This window comes from Alligator sinensis, unplaced genomic scaffold (genome assembly GCF_000455745.1).
Source record: "Alligator sinensis unplaced genomic scaffold, ASM45574v1 scaffold143_1, whole genome shotgun sequence".
In the NCBI taxonomy this organism is placed as follows: domain Eukaryota; kingdom Metazoa; phylum Chordata; order Crocodylia; family Alligatoridae; genus Alligator; species Alligator sinensis.
Genome location: NW_005842156.1, coordinates 1,930,750 through 1,949,255, shown reverse-complemented (window position 1 = coordinate 1,949,255; position 18,506 = coordinate 1,930,750). Strand labels below are relative to the sequence as shown.

Sequence of the window (18,506 nt, the reverse complement as noted above, 5' to 3'; positions counted from 1 at the left end):
ACTCTTTCCAAAATAATCATCTTGCAGCATTCTGAAGGAGTTTTTAAATCAATGCAACAGCTGGATGCTCAACATAATGCCCATAGTTTTTCCTCTCACAATATATAACACTCAGATGATTACCTATAAACTTGCTGTCTCCAAATAATATAAAAATCTACCAAAAGACCCACCATCTTTCCTATTCCCAACACCAATTGGTTTAATATAAACCTGGGTAAATTACCGATTCAAGTAATTAGATAATATTTTTTCCTTTGGACTTTGAGATATGCAGCCTATACGGGCTACAACAGACAAGACAAATACAATATCTCTCCCCTATTACCTTTGTATATGCTAAAGTGTCTCCTCAGATGGCCCTGGATCTAGTCCAAAACAACAATTTTGAACCATGATTTCCATCAGACTCTAAATTCTGCAGATGTTCAGTCAGCTTCTCTTTAAAGATTTAATCACAGTCTTTAAGCCACACAATCAGAAGCACAGACAAACTGTCACATAACCCTTTTATAATCTGATTACACTAAAAGAATCTTTGAAAATGCTGGTGTATATGTTTTTATACTACAGATCTCATTTAAAAAAGGAATGGGTACAAATTACGAGGGTATGACATGTCTTCCACAGAAGGGATGAAATATGAATACTGTGTAAGCACAACTATGTTTTTCTTTAACAAAGATAATCAAAGCACAGTAGAAGGACACCCACTGAGATACAGCAGCATCCTGCTGGGTAACATTTAGCATTGATCCTCAATGACAGCCCCTGACAGATTGTTTCTGCATCAGTCGCCATATAGAAAGGGGGACTCATGTGATCATACATTTCTACCCAATGACAAACAGTGTATCAAGCAGGTAGCACAGTATTAGCATGTTTCTGTGACACTACAGGTTATATTACATGCCTATAATACAGAAAGTTGATATGGACAGAGATACCAGGTCTTTTTTTCTGATTCTGAAACTGCTAACTTTGGGCTCAGATGAAATCCCGTTACAATAAGCAACATTGTGACTCTGAAAGTACTTGCAGAAAGACAGTTGTTACATTAGTAATGAAATAAGAAACCTGCAGATTACTTGGAACAATTCTTGTGAACAATCTTATTTATATTTTGCATTCAATATTCCCACTCAAAAATGGTCACTTGGTACACTGCTGATATGCAAAACCAAAAAGTGAACCATAGAGAACTTGAGCAGCAAGTGTTGACTATCAACTGCCATAACTGGAGTCTATTCCAGTAGCCAGCATATGTAAAGTGTGAATATATTGAAAACCCATTAAACAAAACTTTTTATTTTTTTTCAAACTTTAAAAAATATATATCATTTAAAAGTTTACATTATAATAATGGGCCAGCCTCTTAGTTTGACTAAATTGAGGATGGAACTATTTAATTTTTTTATTGGTTGTTTCTGGTTTAAACTGAAATCCAGAATTGTATTGCAAAGAAACATGTGATCACTGGTACTATGGCTCCTCCAAACATGTCATCAGTCATAAGAAGAACAAATATTTTATTAGTAGTTTCTTCATCTACTCATAATGTACTAGTTATTGCTAGAAATTTTATCTGAAAAATGCATTCATTTTCAGACATTATTGCTGCCTTGAGGGAATGATTGTAGGAGCAATGTCAAATCACAGCAAGCTTTTGAGCATTATGAATGTGCCTATGCTTAAACCATAAGTGTAGGGAGGAGGTAGGAAGACTGGGGACATTCAGACCTAAACAACTCTAATTAAAGAATGGCTTCCTAAACTAATCTCTTATCTGATTGTATATTAAATGCCCACTGTTTGTTTTCCATAGGGGATAAATGATTCCTTTTTATTATGGGAGACTTTCTTTTCACCTTATGTAAGCAAACAATTAGGGAAACTATTCTTAGGCAAGTATAAGTAAAAACTGAAGACCTTTGTACATATATTTTCTTATGTTTTACTCATTTTCTTAAGTACAAGATTAGGGAGAGGATATTAGGCTCATAACATCACATTAACTTCAAATCTCCTGCTGGCCTCAGACATTTCCTATTGACCACATGTCCTGCAAATATGTCTGTAGGGAGTGAATAGGTAGAATACAAATAATAATGCTTACTGGTTTTAACAATATTGTGAATATCCTGTGCAGTTAATATCCTGCCTTAAAACATGCTTTAAAATTACCAAAAAGGTAAAAGAAATTATTTTTGACTGGAGGATAAATAGCTATTTTGCTCAGTTTTATGGATAGGCTGAGGAGTGTGAAATTGCCCCAGAAACATTCATGTGAAATTTAAAGAGAGAAATTTCCATAGTTTACACCTCTCTAGAGGTATGGACAGTCAGACCAAAACATACACTTGCTCCAAGGGCAACAACAATCAAACATTGCCCAAGACCTAAAATATTGCTTGAGATTATATTATGCAGTTCAAATTTATTTTAATGTGAGGGCCTTAGCATTATTGCTAGTGCTCCAAGAGCACATTGGTATTTTCGCACTTAATGTTACCTGTTGAGAAAAGACTTTGCTCCTTTCTCATCATTAGTAGTGTTGTAGAGCTATTATTGTAGCTGTGATGGTCTATTCTAAGGAATACATGAGAAGTAAGATTCATGAGGTGAGGTAATATCTTTTATCGAACCAGATTTATAGTTGGGAAAGATCCTAGAAAAACTCTCAGACACAAAATGCCTTTCCTTGCTTCTTTTCCAGCCCTTCTTGCCTTTCACATAGGAACAGTAGGTGAAGAGGAAGAAATGCTTTGTATCTTGGCAGGAACAGGATTCAGGGAGGTGGTTTGGGGATTTTGCTTCCTTTTTGGGGAGGTATATTGTGGGGGTATATTTCTTGGGTGGAGAGGGTGGAAACCCTGGGGTTGTCTCTTCCCAAAGTAACAGTTTTCAGTGAAAGGGCTGGGTTGTTTTGTTTTACCAGGAAGAGAGCTTCTAGAAGATGTCATCATAGGAGATTTCCTTCATCATATTGAATGCCAGTAACAATAGCTGTTTGTTCTCCTACCTACCTAAACAGACAATAATATGCATCTGTTGTTATTATAAAGCCCATTCTTTTCTTTCCTCACTTCCCTCTATAACACTTATAGCTTTCTGTCTTCACACCTTTTGTGACCCTGACTCAAAACCAGGGATGGGAATGATGAAATTGCACCATTTACCAGACACCACAGACTTGGGTCATCTCTCTTGTCAGACCACAGTGTTCTGCCATCCTCTGTGGAATGTCACACGATTGACACAGAAGAAGAGCAATATCACAGCCTATGGCATGGCATTCCCCATTGGCAGAGGGGAGTTGAAATGCTCTGAATGAAGGTAGTGATGTTAACATTAAAAGATTTTTTGGCCTTATAGGGAAGAAAACTTAGAGGGGACACAGGACCCAAAGAGAAAAATCATCCTAGATAACAGCTCCAGACTTTGGAAAATGGCAGAATGACCCAAATGGTTAAGACATAGTTGTGTTTCCCCCCCACATTTTTCCTTCCTTTCCTTTTCTAGATGCTCATGCATCAGAGTTCATCAATGGCCTAAAAAGCTTTTGATGCAATGAAATGTATCACAGCTTTCACTTCGTCCTTATTTTTTCTAGCAACAACACAGGAACAACTAGTTTCTACATACAAGTAGAAAAAGAGTGTGACCCTTAGTCCATCCTCTTCTTTTTTTTTTACATTATGTTACTAAAAATAAATGCATGATTGTTCCTAGCTTAAGGCTTCACAAGAAAATATTCAGCACAATAGAAAGAATTAACTGTGAACCTCCCGCTGACTTTAATGAGAATAGCATGGTTAATTTCCTGTGTTGCATATGCTGAATATTTACTCCTATATGTCAAGTTTCAGTCTAGAGTAAATTTTTAAAGCTAAGTCATAATGGGAACACTGACGCAACCTTAATTGCAGCATCATAAATGGCGCAGCTATAATAAGAATCCAGCATAAATATGTACAGTATAATTAGACTGGGAGGCAGTAGTTTCCACGGTCATAGCATCTTTTGGGGTTTTTTTTATTTTTTACCTCCACCCCCTCATTATTCGCATAGATAATGTTTGGAAGAATTGCATTTAACTCACTAGACCAATATGGCTACAACCTGGATACCATTTAATTCACATGAAATTCCACACATGCTGCAGTTTATGGGCAGAGGGCTATTTTTGGTTTTGCTTTCTGTTATTATTTGTGAGTCCAGAGGAAATTACAAGCTGGATGCAATCAGGTTCTGTATAGTTAATTGCTTTCAAAACTGAATGTTAGCTGGCAAAGTAGTTGTTTATTAGCTTGTGAGATCTTCCTCCTCTGATGGACTGCTTCACTCATCAAGCTGGATAATGAAAAGGTGGTAGTTGCCAGAATTCTGCAGTTCTAGTCCAGATATTTTATAAGGTAGCTTGAACCTACCTGCTTTCTTAACTTGCTGGGTATCTGGATTCTTTTCATTTTAGCTAGCAGGTGTTTAGACTTGACTTCTACCAAAGAACAAATGTATACTTTCTTGTTAGAGGGGCAGGTTTCAGCACTTTAAGGTGATGGGCACCAAAGACACAAAGTACTTGAAGCTTCCCCTCTTTTTGGGGAATCTGTGTACATCCCCAACAGTAAGCTGCAATGGGCAAGAAGAGGGTGGGCATTTTCCTTGAGCAACCTTCACCAGCAGACCAGACGTCTGTAACTACAGCTTAAAACCACCCTCCGCTCCTGTGTCAGCTGGTAGAAAGTAGGTTTATTCTGAAAAAGTGTGACTTTTTCTCAGGATTACCTATGGTTACATCTCTCTTTCAGAGAAATTCATAGGGCAATGAAACTGTATCTTCCCCTTGTACTTGGCCTTGGTGAGGCCGCAGCTGGAGTACCGTGTCCAGTTTTGGGCTCCACAATTCAAAAAGGATGTGGAGAAGCTTGAGAGAGTCCAGAGAAGAGCCACGCGCATGATCAGAGGTCAGCGAAGCAGACCCTACAATGACAGGCTGAGAGACATGGGGCTCTTTAGCCTGGAAAAGCGCAGGCTCAGGGGTTATCTGATGGCCACCTATAAGTTTATCAGGGTTGACCACCAGTATCTGGGGGAACGTTTGTTCACCAGAGCGCCCCAAGGGATGACGACTAGGTCGAACGGTCATAAACTACTACAAGACCATTTCAGGCTTGACATCAAGAAGAATTTCTTTACTGTCTGAGCCCCCAAGGTCTGGAACAGCCTGCCACCGGAGGTGGTTCAAGCACCTACATTGAACACCTTCAAGAGCAAATTGGATGCTTATCTTGCTGGGATCCTATGACCCCAGCTGACTTCCTGCCCTATGGGCAGGGGGCTGGACTCGATGATCTTCCGAGGTCCCTTCCAGCCCTAATGTCTATGAAATCTTTGCGTTACATCATGGATGCAATTACGACTTGTTCACTCAGATACCAGATCTTCACCCATTAATTTTAAACATTGAAACCAGAGGCTAGTGAACAGGTTACTAGCTAGACTGGCTTATGAGGGCAGATTTAGCAATTCAAAAAGGGGTCTAGGAGATGCGACTGCCATTGCAGGGGTAGCTGCAGCCTCCTCATCCCCTGTAGGCAGAACATGCCATGACAACAGCTGCTGGGTTTTGTTTTGAATCCCTGAAGCAGGTGAGGATCCCTTGTTTACTCCAGCTCTCTGCACCCACACTTCTTTAGCCAGGAGAAAAATATCTGGCCCACCAGACACTTTCATCCACCTGTGGCACCCCCCAACAAATTGTGTACTGCCCAGGCCTTCCACCTGCAAGGGTGGAAGTGGGGCACCTACATCCGCCCCCAACATACCCTATTATGCTTCACACTCCCACCCTCATGGGCAGAAGGACCCAGCCACACTAGCACCAGGTGGAGCTGCTGCTGCAGGTTTCCCTGGCATCCCACTCCCACCCAGCACTACGTAGGGAAGCAGTGGAGGGGAGAAGGCAGGGAGCATGGGGCTGGGGCTGGTGGCAGTGTGGATCCCATGCCTGGGGGCAGAGGCAGTGCGGAGCTTGGTTGGGCAGGGTGTGGGTGTGGGAGAGGGGAAGGGGGAAGGGATGTGGGGGACCCCCCCCTACACAATCCTCCCATGGTGCACAGCCCTGGCAGGCAGCAGGGGCAGCAGCAGTAGCAGCAGCAGCAGGGTGGGTACTTGTGCTCAGTGCTGGTGCTTGGCTACTGGCAGCAGCCAGTGCTGCACATCACAGCAAAGAACACAGCCCATGCTGGTCTGTCTGTATCACCAGCATCCCCCACACTCGCGTGGAATAGGGGGGAAGCCCCTGGCACAGGATGGAAGCCCCAGGCACTAGAGCCAGCTGGGTGGGGAAGGCAGCTGGCTTCAGTGCCTGGGGCTTCCCTCTCCTGCCATGTGAGTGCTGGGGGGCCTCAGTAATAGAGATGGCCCAGTGGGGGCTGCGCTCCTTGCTGTGATGTGCAGCACTGGCCAGAGCCAGGCACCTGCTGCTGCACCATTGGGGGGGGGGAGTCCCCACACCCCTCCCACCCTTCCTCATACCCCACAAACGCCCCCCCCACACACACACACACCCCAGTGTTGCCTCCATTTACTGCAGGAGAGGGCAGTGTGTTCCAGAGCCACACATCCAGATCCCACAAACACCATACAATCCCCCACATACCCTATGTCCCTACACAGCCACAGCCCCTCACAATCTCCCTCCACACCATCCCACAGCCCCACACCGCACCACACATATACACTCCCCCACCACACACACCTACCAGACACACACAGACCCCAACCACACAATATAAAAGACTAAGAATTTATTTTTAGTTATAATGCAATCACTTCTATATACAGTACACCAACACAAATCATGACAAAAAAATTAGTAGTAAAATTAAAATATGTTATAGGTGTTTGACCTTTAGTGTATGATTTGGTTTTTTCAGGTTCTGAGATGGCAAACCCCTCCCCACCCCCAAAGGAGTATTTCCAGGGGGTAAGGGGAGGGACTTCTGGTGGCAAAGGTTAGGGGTTAGGGGTGGGAATTTCAGTCCCACCCTGGTGACCATGAGGCGGGGCAAATGTCAAGGGGTGGGGCTACCCATGTGGCCATCGACCACTCACCAAACCTCGTTAAGCAGCCCTCTGCCTGAAATAATTGTCTGCCCCTGCCTTTAGCTCATGTACTTCCCCTCCACTTCTACTGCCCCTTCCTCCACTCCAGCAGAGTTTTCCTCTGGGTACAACAAGGGGGAACTGCCTGCTGCCACTGGTGTCCCCAGTCCTAGGGCTCGCTCTGGCCCCGAGCGATTCTGTGAGCAGTAGCATGGGGTGCTGGGTTCAGCCATGGACAGCAGGGGAAGCCCCCTCCAGGAGCTCCTGATCCCTTCCCAGCCCTCCTCAGGTATTCCCTACTGGTCAGAAGCTGGAACTAGAAGTGGAGACCACCCATGATGCTGCCATCCCCAGCCCAGGCTTGCCCCAACACGTGGCTGCTCCCTGCAGCTGGAGACCGTGGGTTGGTGGGGGAAACATGGTGAAGGCAAAGAGAGCAGGTACCTGCCCACTGCACCCTTGGCACCCTTCCTTCCTTTATCTAGCCTGTAGTCCTAGCTAGATTGGGGCTAGTAGACTGGGGGCTTCCCTCAACTTGGTCAGCCAGGGACAGCAGCAGTGCCAGGTGGTTCCTTGCTTCCTCAACTGCTTCCTTGTTGGATCCTCCAAGAATCCCACACCAGCCCAGGGCCCCTGCCATGCCTTGGACTCCACCGGGGACCCAGATATTTGAGCCACTGGGAACTAGAGCCAACAGCATGTGACCTACACTGTGAAAGGGGGATGCAACTGCCCCCCCCCCCCCCCCCCCACACACACACACAACTTCCGGATCCAACTCTGCCTGCTCACCCGGCTCACAAAAGGGAAAACATATTTTTTTTTAAAAAGGTCTCTAAATCAAGAGAAGAAGGACAAGATCCAGAGAGAACCATTTCAAAGTTGCTGAAAATTGTAGAATTAGCCTTTTGACCATTTAACCAAATCCATTTCGGATTTCCTCAACACTAATTGTCAATGGTCAGTTCTCCATAATTTTAGTCTGGTCATAATTAATCCTTAAAAGTAGTATAAAAGATGATTGCTTTTGCTCATCTTCAACCACTATGATATTTGTTTGAGAGAGTTAGCCAAATAAAGATAGATGGCAGTGGATTAAGCTCTAACAGCTCTTCGCGTTATAGACTTACCTACTGCATTTGCTGTAACCGACCCGCTATTAGTTTCTCCATTACATTGGCCACATGGTCCTGGGTATGATTGTAAACTTCTTCCAATTTGAGGGCCTCATGGCAATGTTGTGGAGATACTCATGCCGGGATAGCTCCTATAAAATACCACAATGTTGCAACCTCCAATATTGGGGGCGCCTCCAAACCCTAGCTCCCGCAGCCTTGTGGGTAATCCCTGAAGAAAGGATAAGGGATATCACCCTGACAGAAACATGCCTTCAGTGAGGTGTTAGGCAGTCAGCAGCAGTTCTTATTTGTTGCCCTCTGGTAGAAGCTACAACCATTGAGGCACTGAATGTCTGGACTCAGTCTGGCCTTTGGATTCTGTCTCAGTGGTCTAAAGGGGAGATAGTAAGTCTTGGGGAGCCTCCGTTCCTCTGTACTCTTGGCTAGGCATACATGTTGAAGGTCTTGATATGATAGTCACAGGGTTCCATACAAGCAGGTTCATTTGGCATCTGACTAGACCTTTTGTGCATACACCATGATCCAGAGGATCAACGGGTGCCTACATTGGCTGCAGATTATCTGGGGATTTACCAATGAATTCCAACCTATTTATTAAACATACGTATGCTAGACATGATGTCCAATACTTTTTTGTCCATCATCATATTCTATTCTATAGTTCTTTTTTGTTACACACTTATTTTGATCTCTATGGGGCAGTTTTCCATCATAAGAGAATGATTTATAGGAATATTTTTGTTGTATACAGATTGTTTCTAGAAACAGTTCTGTTGCATGACATTTTGAGAGATGGTCCAGGGGAAAGCTAACACAGTACAGTTATAAGGTATATTCTAAGTTCTTTAAATTGTTTCTAAATTCTAGTATCATTGCATTTTCACTCCCAAGTATTTGCAGTAACTTTCCAAAGCCTCGTAACTAGAAACAATTCTCTTACTTTAATTTGATTTCTTCTTAGACATGACTACTGTTTTCCTATTTTAGATTTGTTCCTGACTCCTGGATTGGATACAATGATTTGTATTTTAGGGCTGATCATAAATAAAGCTAGTCGAAAATTTTGTATGATTAAAAATTCAAGGAAAGGTTTTTTGTTTTTTGTTGTTTTTTTTTAAACTCCATAAAAATGTTTGGGTCTTTTTTCTAGGTAAAGTGGCTGACATTTTTCAGGGGTGTAGGTTGTAGCCATGTTGGTCTAACAGGCAAAGTTTTTTGGGTAAATCTGACATCTTTTATTAGACCAACTAAATTATTTAGTTGGTCTAATAAAAGATGTCAGATTTGCCCAAAGAACTTTGTCTGACATTTTCCAAAATTTAGCCAAACACAGAACTTTCAGCATCTTTCTAAGTGATCTGCTTATAAGTTATATTTCTTGTACTTATTTTTTATTTTTAAAAATAAAATGGAATATATAATTTCAGGGGTAAATTCACCTGGAGGAGTCAAGATTTTGTAATTAGATATAAAGGGAAAAGAAAGAGTAGAATGTTGGGTTTCCCAGATTTGATGCTTTCCCTCTAAACATGAGTATTACATATCCCCTAGAGTATTTAACTATTGTCTGTGGACCTTAATACAGCTTAAAGGATATTGCAAAGTAGACATATGTTTCTTTCACTGTTTAAATGCTGAACCAGCTGCCAATTTTGCCAAGTTAGGATGAAGTCCTGGCATGTGCAAAAAAGATGGGATAACATTTGTCTGTGCTTATAACTTGTACGAAATGTCCACAATTTTGCAGTTCGTATTTGTCCATGAAGTTAGCTCAAAGAGCAGTTTAATATTTATGAATATCAGGAAACTGGCTAAGTGACATCTGATTTCTTCCTGTAACAGGCTGGCAATCAGCCTGGATCCTGGAATCTCTTGGGCTATGAATCAAAAAAACAACGGACCACAAAAAGCAGTTTGAGATCAAAAGACATATTAGGATTATCCAAACACTATAGAACAAGGTATTTATCTACACAAACAGAGCTAATGTAGTATTATGAAGTGAGAATTTGCAGTATCCACAATCCTTAACATTCTCCTTGAGCCTTCCTAAAGGCACAATAAATAGCTTGAACTTCAGATACTACACAGGTTTCTCTTTATTCATAACTTTACAGTGAATAAAAGTATAGGAGGTGTTTCACTGCAAAAAGTAAATGATGAGGTTCAGTACCAAAAAGATTACAATCCAATTTTACAGATATAATGAAAAAAAGAGAAGATAGCATTAAAAAACCCAGAAGTGGGTGTGGGGGGAAAAAGGGAATGCTGAACTATGTTAAGAATAAATGATTTATCTGAAGTCACAGAAGAATTTAGTGACAGGACTGGGAATAAAACAAAGTTAGTCTAATTCCCAGTCCTATTTTTATATTATTATCATTTAGATAATATAAAAACTATTTCTGACCTTTTCCACCATGCAAAATAATGAAGCATGTTCCATGAAAATTTACAATCCACATATAAATAGCCTACATTTTAACCACTTCACTCAACATCCTGTTTTATCTGCAGCTCACAGAGTGTGTCAGAAAGTCTTTACTGACACTGCATGTGGATGGGAGCTCTATTAACCACTCCTGCATCACACATCCATATCCTATTGTTTATACCTGACTTGAAATACAACTTCCCTCCATTTTTTTAGTCTGTTTATTGCTGTGTGGGATCCAAGCCTATAGCAACAAACTAAATTACTTTCTCTCCCATCACCATTCAGTAGATGAGGTAACCATCTACGGCAATAAAGAGACTTCCTTTCCCAGCATTTCAGGTTCTTTATGTAAAGGCAAGTTTAGTAACTTGTTTTAGTTTGATAACATCCCTTAGCATTTTTTGAAAATGCTTCCTGCCTAGGGCAGCTAAATATTAATGGATATGAGACTATTCTCATCCCAAGGTGGACTATCAATGAATATCCATTTGCTAGCATTTGATGATATACTTTGGCTCTAGGAAAGAGAGAAAACTAAAACATTTAACTTTTGTAACACCCACACACACATTTAGTTGCTGTATATTGCGTTTTTATGTGGGCAAGATTGCCCCTCTTGTTTTGGCTATGTGCTTATTCTCCTCAAAGGGAGGAGGAGTTGCAGATAGCAAAAAGGGAAGCTCTGGTAGAGGGGAGAGAGAGGGAAAATTGCCCCAGTGGCTGGGAACTCCTCTCTCTTCCTTTTCTTCCCCTTTTTCTTTTTTGAGGTTTTAAGGGATTAATACCGGAAGAAAGAGTATTAGTTCCTTGGGTTTGCTGGCCAGGATTTAGGGCTGGCAGCTTAAACAGGGTTGGAACCTGGGTGTTTCTAATCCTGCCAGTTTTGAGCCAACTGTAATCATTAATCAACCTGGTTCCTTTGGAGCATTCCTGCAGTTTTCATTTCAGTAGGCCATATAATCTAGCCCAGAAGTGTGGGGTGCATGCATGCTGTCTGGAGCTGCAGTCAGTCCCCACAAGCATGTACAGCCTCACTGTGGGAGCAAATATTGCCACACCACTATCCCTGCAAGAACACCGAGGTGCCCCTTGCACTGCCGAAAGACCCGCACTCTCAAGCAGGTGCCCCTGCTGCAGCGCAATCTATAGACTATGGCATGTAGTTAGTAGCATTTCACATTGCGTTTGTTTTTTTTTCCTGTTTTCTGTATTAATTCTGTTTTTTGGTTACACTGCTTGCGAGGAGGGTTTTTTTGTTTATTTGGGACACCCTAGTAATTAATGAAGTGTTCCCAGATTTCTGGATGGAGGCACGAGCCACGGACTCATTGATATCATTGAATGATGATATCTAAAATCCAGTGTTCTATTCTACTGACTAATATCCTTACTCTATAGAGAGTAGCTGACATCTATTTAAAAAATTGAATACCCGTCCCTAGGCATAAAAAATCTAAAATAAAAACATTATACAAGTATTGTTGTAACAAAGGTGGTAATGAAAGGTATATTGTTGGAAAGATGTTCCAAAACTCTGGAACTTCTGTTAAGCTTCTGCTCTCTAGATAAACTCCTAAAAAGCAGAATGCAAGATGGTCACAACTGCCACAGTGAAGACCAAGTGTCTCTTTATGGGCTTTGGGATTCATTGTAAGCTTAGAACAAACCCAGAAGTGCACCAGTTGGGGAGCCCCAAAATAATAGATTATTTTGATTATTTATTATCTATAATCTATTATATATAATAATATATAATCTATTATTTTGATTATTTATTATAATCAAAATAATAGATTATTTTGGGCTTGGTCCATTTAGAAGACAGGCCTCAGTATCATTTTCTAATTTTTGCTCCTGCATTAATTTGCTGTTTCAACAGAGATAGAATGGGCTGCAACATCTAGCCTGGATCTGAAAAATAAACTCCTCTGAGACTAGTAATTTATTTAAGAGGAATGCTCTTAGTGTCCTGGATAACTGGAGATGAAGGATAGACCTTATATTAATTAATAATATTTTATTTCCCAAGGAGAACAATGGGTAGGGCATAACTACAAAAGTATGTCTACACAGCAACTTAAGGTGCGACTACAGCTCATGTAGACATACCCTAGCTGTCTTGTTTTAAGTTTTAAACTAGCTGTCTTGGTACTGATAACTGGTAACTGTGGGCATGTGTAGATGAAATGGGGGCCCTAAATTGAAGTCGTGGATTTTAAAAAACACCACTTCAGTTTAGGGCCAATTAAACCGGGTTGTGCACATACCCCACTGACTTAACTGCCTCTCCAGAATGGAGCAGAGAGTGAGCTGCTAGTAGGTAGACAGTTCCTGGGCTGCTGTGGGGGTAGGTGGGAGGGGTGGTGCTTCCCCCTGTGGCAGTGGTACCCCCCCTCCGCCCATGGCAGCACCCGCCTGCAGGCCCTTGGCTCCGGGGGGCCCCGGCGCCCATGGCAGCACCTGCCTGCAGGCACTTGGCTCAGGTGGTCCCAGGGGGCACCGCAGCTGCAGAGGGAAGCATTGGGCCCCCGCACAGCTTAGGCAGGCAGGCAGGCTCCAGGGGAGGGAAAAAAAAAGATCAGACTTGCTGCTTTTCTTGGGTGGAACCTGCTTTCCCAGGCTGCTCCCAGGCTACCTACAGGGCTTCCTGCAGAGCCACGGAGCTGCACAGAGCCCAGTGCTTTGTTTTGTGGTTGTAGGGGCAGCAAACTAAAACTCCTCAGAGGGGTTTTAATTTGCTGTGCCCTAAGTCATTTAAGGAGCATAACCCCGCTGAATTTCCTACAGCAGCTGGAATTAATGCACAATACGCTGCCAAAGTGTGCAAACACTGACACCATTAAGGTGGTACAAAAGCATTTAGCCTGCTTTAAAGTGTCATGCACACACACCCCTTGTTTCGTCTACACATGGCCTGTGGCAAAATAAAGCTCCTCATAGACTAACTATCTGAATTAGCTTTATGCTGTTGGAGTTACATTATTATCAGGGCCCCAATTTTAAAGTTAACTCTGCTATGTCTCTACAAGCTTCAGTCCCATAAGGCATTTAATACACGTACCTTTGTCTGCTTTGACACGACGGAAATCCAGTGTGGCGGAGTAGACTTGATTAATCGAGTCTGCGAAGCACAAAAGCCGATGCACCCAATACTGCATTGCATACTTTTGTATAAATGGTGAAACGCACACCAGTGCACAGAAAACAGTGGCAGTGCACTTTTGAACTAAAACACCTTTGATGTGTTTTAATTCAAAAGCACACTGCTGCCATTTTCTCAGTTCTGATGCACATTTCGCTGTTTATACAAATGCACGTGCTGTAGAGCCAGGCACTTTTAAAAGTGCCCAGTAATGAAGCAGACAAGGTTCCTTGGGTGAATTTGATATCTTTTATTAGACCAACCCAAATAGTTGGAGAATAGTTATTAAGCAAGCTTTCGGGTTCAAAAACCCTTCGTCAGGCTAAGGAAGCTTCAGCAGTTGGTGTGTGCTCTTCCTGGATGGAATGAAAAGTAAAGAAGCCAGGGGCTGGCCTGGGCTGGGCTGGGGAGTCAGTTGCCAGGCAGATTATAATGTATCAAAAATCCAATGTCTATGTTTAGTCCATGATCTCTAGTATCCAGCAGGTTGATGAAATGGAGCTCATAGGCTCGTCTCTGGGAAGTGTTGTGTAAGTTTCCCTTGAGGATCCGGACTGAGAGATTGGAGAGAGAGTGGCCCTCCTGTGAGAAATGTGCCCCCAGCGGTAACTGGGTATTTCTGTCTTTGATAGATTTCCGGAGTGCGTTCATTCTGGTGCACAGTTGTTGTTTGGTCTCTCCTACATATTTTCCATCAGGGCATTTGGTGCATTGGATGAGATATATTACATTTCTGGAGGTGCAGCTGTAAAATCCAGGGACGATGATGGCTCTGTTGTGGGGTGTTAATAACTTATTATTAACTTATGTTAATAACTATTCTCCAACCATTTGGGTTGGTCTAATAAAAGATATCAAATTCACCCAAGGAACCTTGTCTGCCTATGTCCTTAGACCAACATAGCTACAACCTACACCCCTGCAGTACTGAAGCACACGCATATATACAAATGCTCATAGTGCAGTATAGACATACCTTAAGGACCTTGTTAGACTTTATGCTGGAAGCCAAGCAAATGTTAATCGGCTTAATGTTGTTCAGTTTAGTGGAGCAGTCAAAATGTAAGGAGAAAAATCTGCTCTGACTGTCCTTCACCTGCACAGCTGTGACTTAGCACTAGAGGCTTGGTGAGCAGAAACAGGACTAGAAGCAGGATGGAGTCACTGCTCCTGTCTGGCTGAGAGCAGACCCAACACCATGTCCAATTCATCGAAACCAGAGACACCTGCGGAAGCAATTTCCCCGGGACTCTCTGGTCTCACTGAAACTGACACAGTGGTTTCATGCTGAGAGCAGAGCCCGGCAGCTCCGATCCCAGTGTGGAGCTGCTGTGTCAGTTTCAGCAAGACCAGAGCCCCAAGGGGCCTGATCCTGTTTTCTCCAGAACTCAGGTGGTCCCTGCCCACTATGCCACACTGGTGAGAGCAGAGACAGTCTAGACAGCAGTAGGAGGCAACCACCAGGTGCTACAGGGGAAAGAGAATTGGGCTCATGGGAAGTCAGGCGGTGCCCTGCTGGTGGGATTCAGGATGGTGGCCGTTGTCTGAGCTCCAGAGAAAAAAGGATTGGGCTCCACAGACTTCAGAGCATTCTGGGATACTGGAGGACTTCAACTTGGGTGGAATAGCTGTGGAAAGTGGTCAGGAACAAAATTAGGCAGATTGGAGATAATCCTGCTCTATCTAGTGTGGTATAAGTTTATGCCAACTATTGAGTGCTTTAAGCCACTTAAAAGGTAATAACATGCAGCTACTCCAGGGGTTAAAAGCTCCAGAAGCAACCTAAATTTACCGCATAACAAGGCCCTAAGACTAAGCACTGTTTTCACTACTGTGGCAAATACTGCCTGGTGTGGAGGGTATTCCTGCACCCCTCACAGTTGGCACCTGGGGCTGTTGCCTGATTACCCCACCCCAGTTACATTACTGGATAACGTTCCTAAACCAGTGCTACTAGCGTTTTCAGCTTCCAGCATTATCATGTTACTACTGTAGGCTTATCTGGTTTCACAAAATAAACAAGGTTGAGCTACTTCATCGTTTGAATGAAAGAGCACTACAGAATGCAAAGGTGCTGAATTAGTGACAAACAAAGTATGACCCTGGTAAGCCCTGCAAGGCTGGAAGTCTTTCAAGTGAATTATAAAATAGAAGCCTTTTGATCACTTGTTCTCATTAATGATACCATCACTTTTTCCCCAGAAGTGGTGTTAACCCCAGCATCCTCATGAACTTCACATTACTGCATTTTCAGTGGAAAATAATATTTTTCTTTTAGAATGTTGCTAGGCATTCTCAAAAAGATCCAAAGTAGTGGTGAATGAAATTATTTTATATAGAGAAAAAAACATTCACACATTTGAGAGAGAAAGAGAGTGCACACATCTGATGGCACTTTTAAAAACTTTTCTTAGTATGCAATTGAGGTGGGAAATTTACTTACAAAGGGTGAAGCTACAGTATGATAACTTCTACAAATCAGCACAAATGAATGCTAATAAATTTATGCAAAAGGACACCATCACATGCTCTGCTCATTCCATAGTCATTACTGAAAACTATTTTTAAAATATGTCAGAAAGTTATATAGCTTTTCATTGGTGCTACTTTCATATCCCTTTTCTGTAAAGCCAGTCCTTAATTACGTTTTGTACTACTTCACAATTGAATATTGTACAACATGGATCTTAGCTTGGTATAGTTTTATGTGGAAATTCCATAATTGAGGGATGATGAATAGAGGGTTATTTCATTTAAAACAATGGCTTTGTGAAGATGCTCAAGGCTTTGGAATGTTCAGCTAAGTACTGAAAGAGGATGAATGAGGGTGCAGATGATATATAGTGAGATTCGGATGTCTCTCTGAGGGGCCTAGGAGAAGCTGTGACAGAGTGGGAGAGGAAGACTGGGCTGGCTGGACAAAGAAATCGAATTGGTAGGAATGCAGGTTGAGATTCAATAGACAGGGAAACAGAGTGAGCCAGTTAGATCATAGGCACAGGACTGGGAGGGGCAAGGAACAAACTCTATTACTTTGGGGTTGTAAACATCAATTATTAGCTGCAATTACACTGTAAAAACAGTCCCCTGTATATTTGAGTTCTGAACATCAGTGGACATTTTTACACATGTATGCATCACAGCACCGGGTGCTTTGAAAAGCGCTTGGTGCTGTGACGCATACAACTATATAAGTGGTGAAATGCACGTCAGCGCTGAGAAAATGGTGGCAGCATCCTTTTGAACTAAAACACATAGGAGGTGCTTTAGTTCAAAAGCACACCACTGCCATTTTCTGCGCACTGGCGCACATTTTGCTGCTTATACAACTGCATGTGGCACAGTGCAGTTCGCCTCAGCTCATGTGCAGATTAATCGAGTCTGCTCCAAAGTAGCAGATCTCCAGCATGTCACTGGAAAAAAGTATGTGTATAAATGCCCATTATGTCTATATCTGAGGCTGCTCAAACTCTGGCTTTAGTTTCTAATGATGGCAATGTGAATATTGGCTTTGCCTGGGGGTTTCTCACTGGGAGTGTGTTGGGAGAGGGACATAGAGAACAGATAAGTTGTTTGGAGAAGAGGAAAGTCTGGGACTGTCCAGACAAGAAGGCTTGGAGATAGTAGGTGCAGTGAGGACACAGCACACAGATCCTGTAAGGAGACTGGATGTAGTGGGAGAATTAGATCTTGCTGAGAAAAGAGAATGAGGCAAGGAGCCTGGGAGAAACTATGAGGAGCCTAGGGAATAAGGTGGGAGACGGATCAGAGAAGGAGATAGGAGGTAGGGCTGTGCAAAGTTTCAGTCCCCAATTCGATTCGGCGGAGATTCAGCCTGATTCAGTGGCTGAATTTCTGAATCCAAAATGAATCAGAGGACTCTTTAATCTCTCCGAATCAAATCGGAACCCTCTGAATTGATTCGGAGAAATTTGCAACGATTCAGAGATTCAGACATGTTTTTTCTATATACCTCTAGGTAGCAGGGGCTTGTGAACACTGCAATGCTGTGGTGCATCGAGTGTCCCACAGAAGCATGGGGGGCTCCCCAGCATGCTCGGCAGCAGACCCAGAAGTGGATCAGAAGTACTTCTGGTCTACATCTGGGTCCGCTGGGGAGTGTACTGGGGGCCCCCCCTGGCTTGGCAAATGGTGCCTCCTGGATCTGGGGGGGCACCCAGGGTCCCTCTGTGGCCAATCGCCAAACTGTTGGGCCATAGGGACCCCCACCGCGTGGTCCCCGGCAGACCTGGAAGTGGACCCCCTGCACTCCTGTGGGACACTCCATCCGCCCCAGCATCACAGTGATTCTGGTCCGGCTCCCTCAAGGTATGTAGAAAAAACTTTTAAAGCTGTGTCTATGTCCAAATCGCTGATTATTCAAATCAGCATTGAATCTTCAGATTCAACCGAATCGAATCAGGGACAGTGATCCGAATCAATGAATTGAATCACTGTCCCTAATTTGGGTGAAATCAAATAGGGCCTACTTCGCTCACCCCTAATAAGAGGAGGGGTACTGGGACTGGCTGAGTGAAGAGACTGGGATTCACTGTGGAGAAAGAAAAAAAAATCAAGAGTCATGGGGGAAATTGGGACCAGACAGTGAACTCAGTAGGATATTGGGACTGGGATAATATGCCTGCAATTTAACACTGAATAGAGTATTAGTGACAAT

General features: G+C 42.9%; 1 protein-coding gene across 1 annotated transcript in view; it reads right to left on the bottom strand.

The window, feature by feature from the left end:
* MYO3B (myosin IIIB) overlaps positions 1-18,506 on the bottom strand; it is a 240,350-nt gene that overhangs the window by 97,243 nt on the left and 124,601 nt on the right. The gene's annotated exons all lie outside the window — the stretch shown is intronic.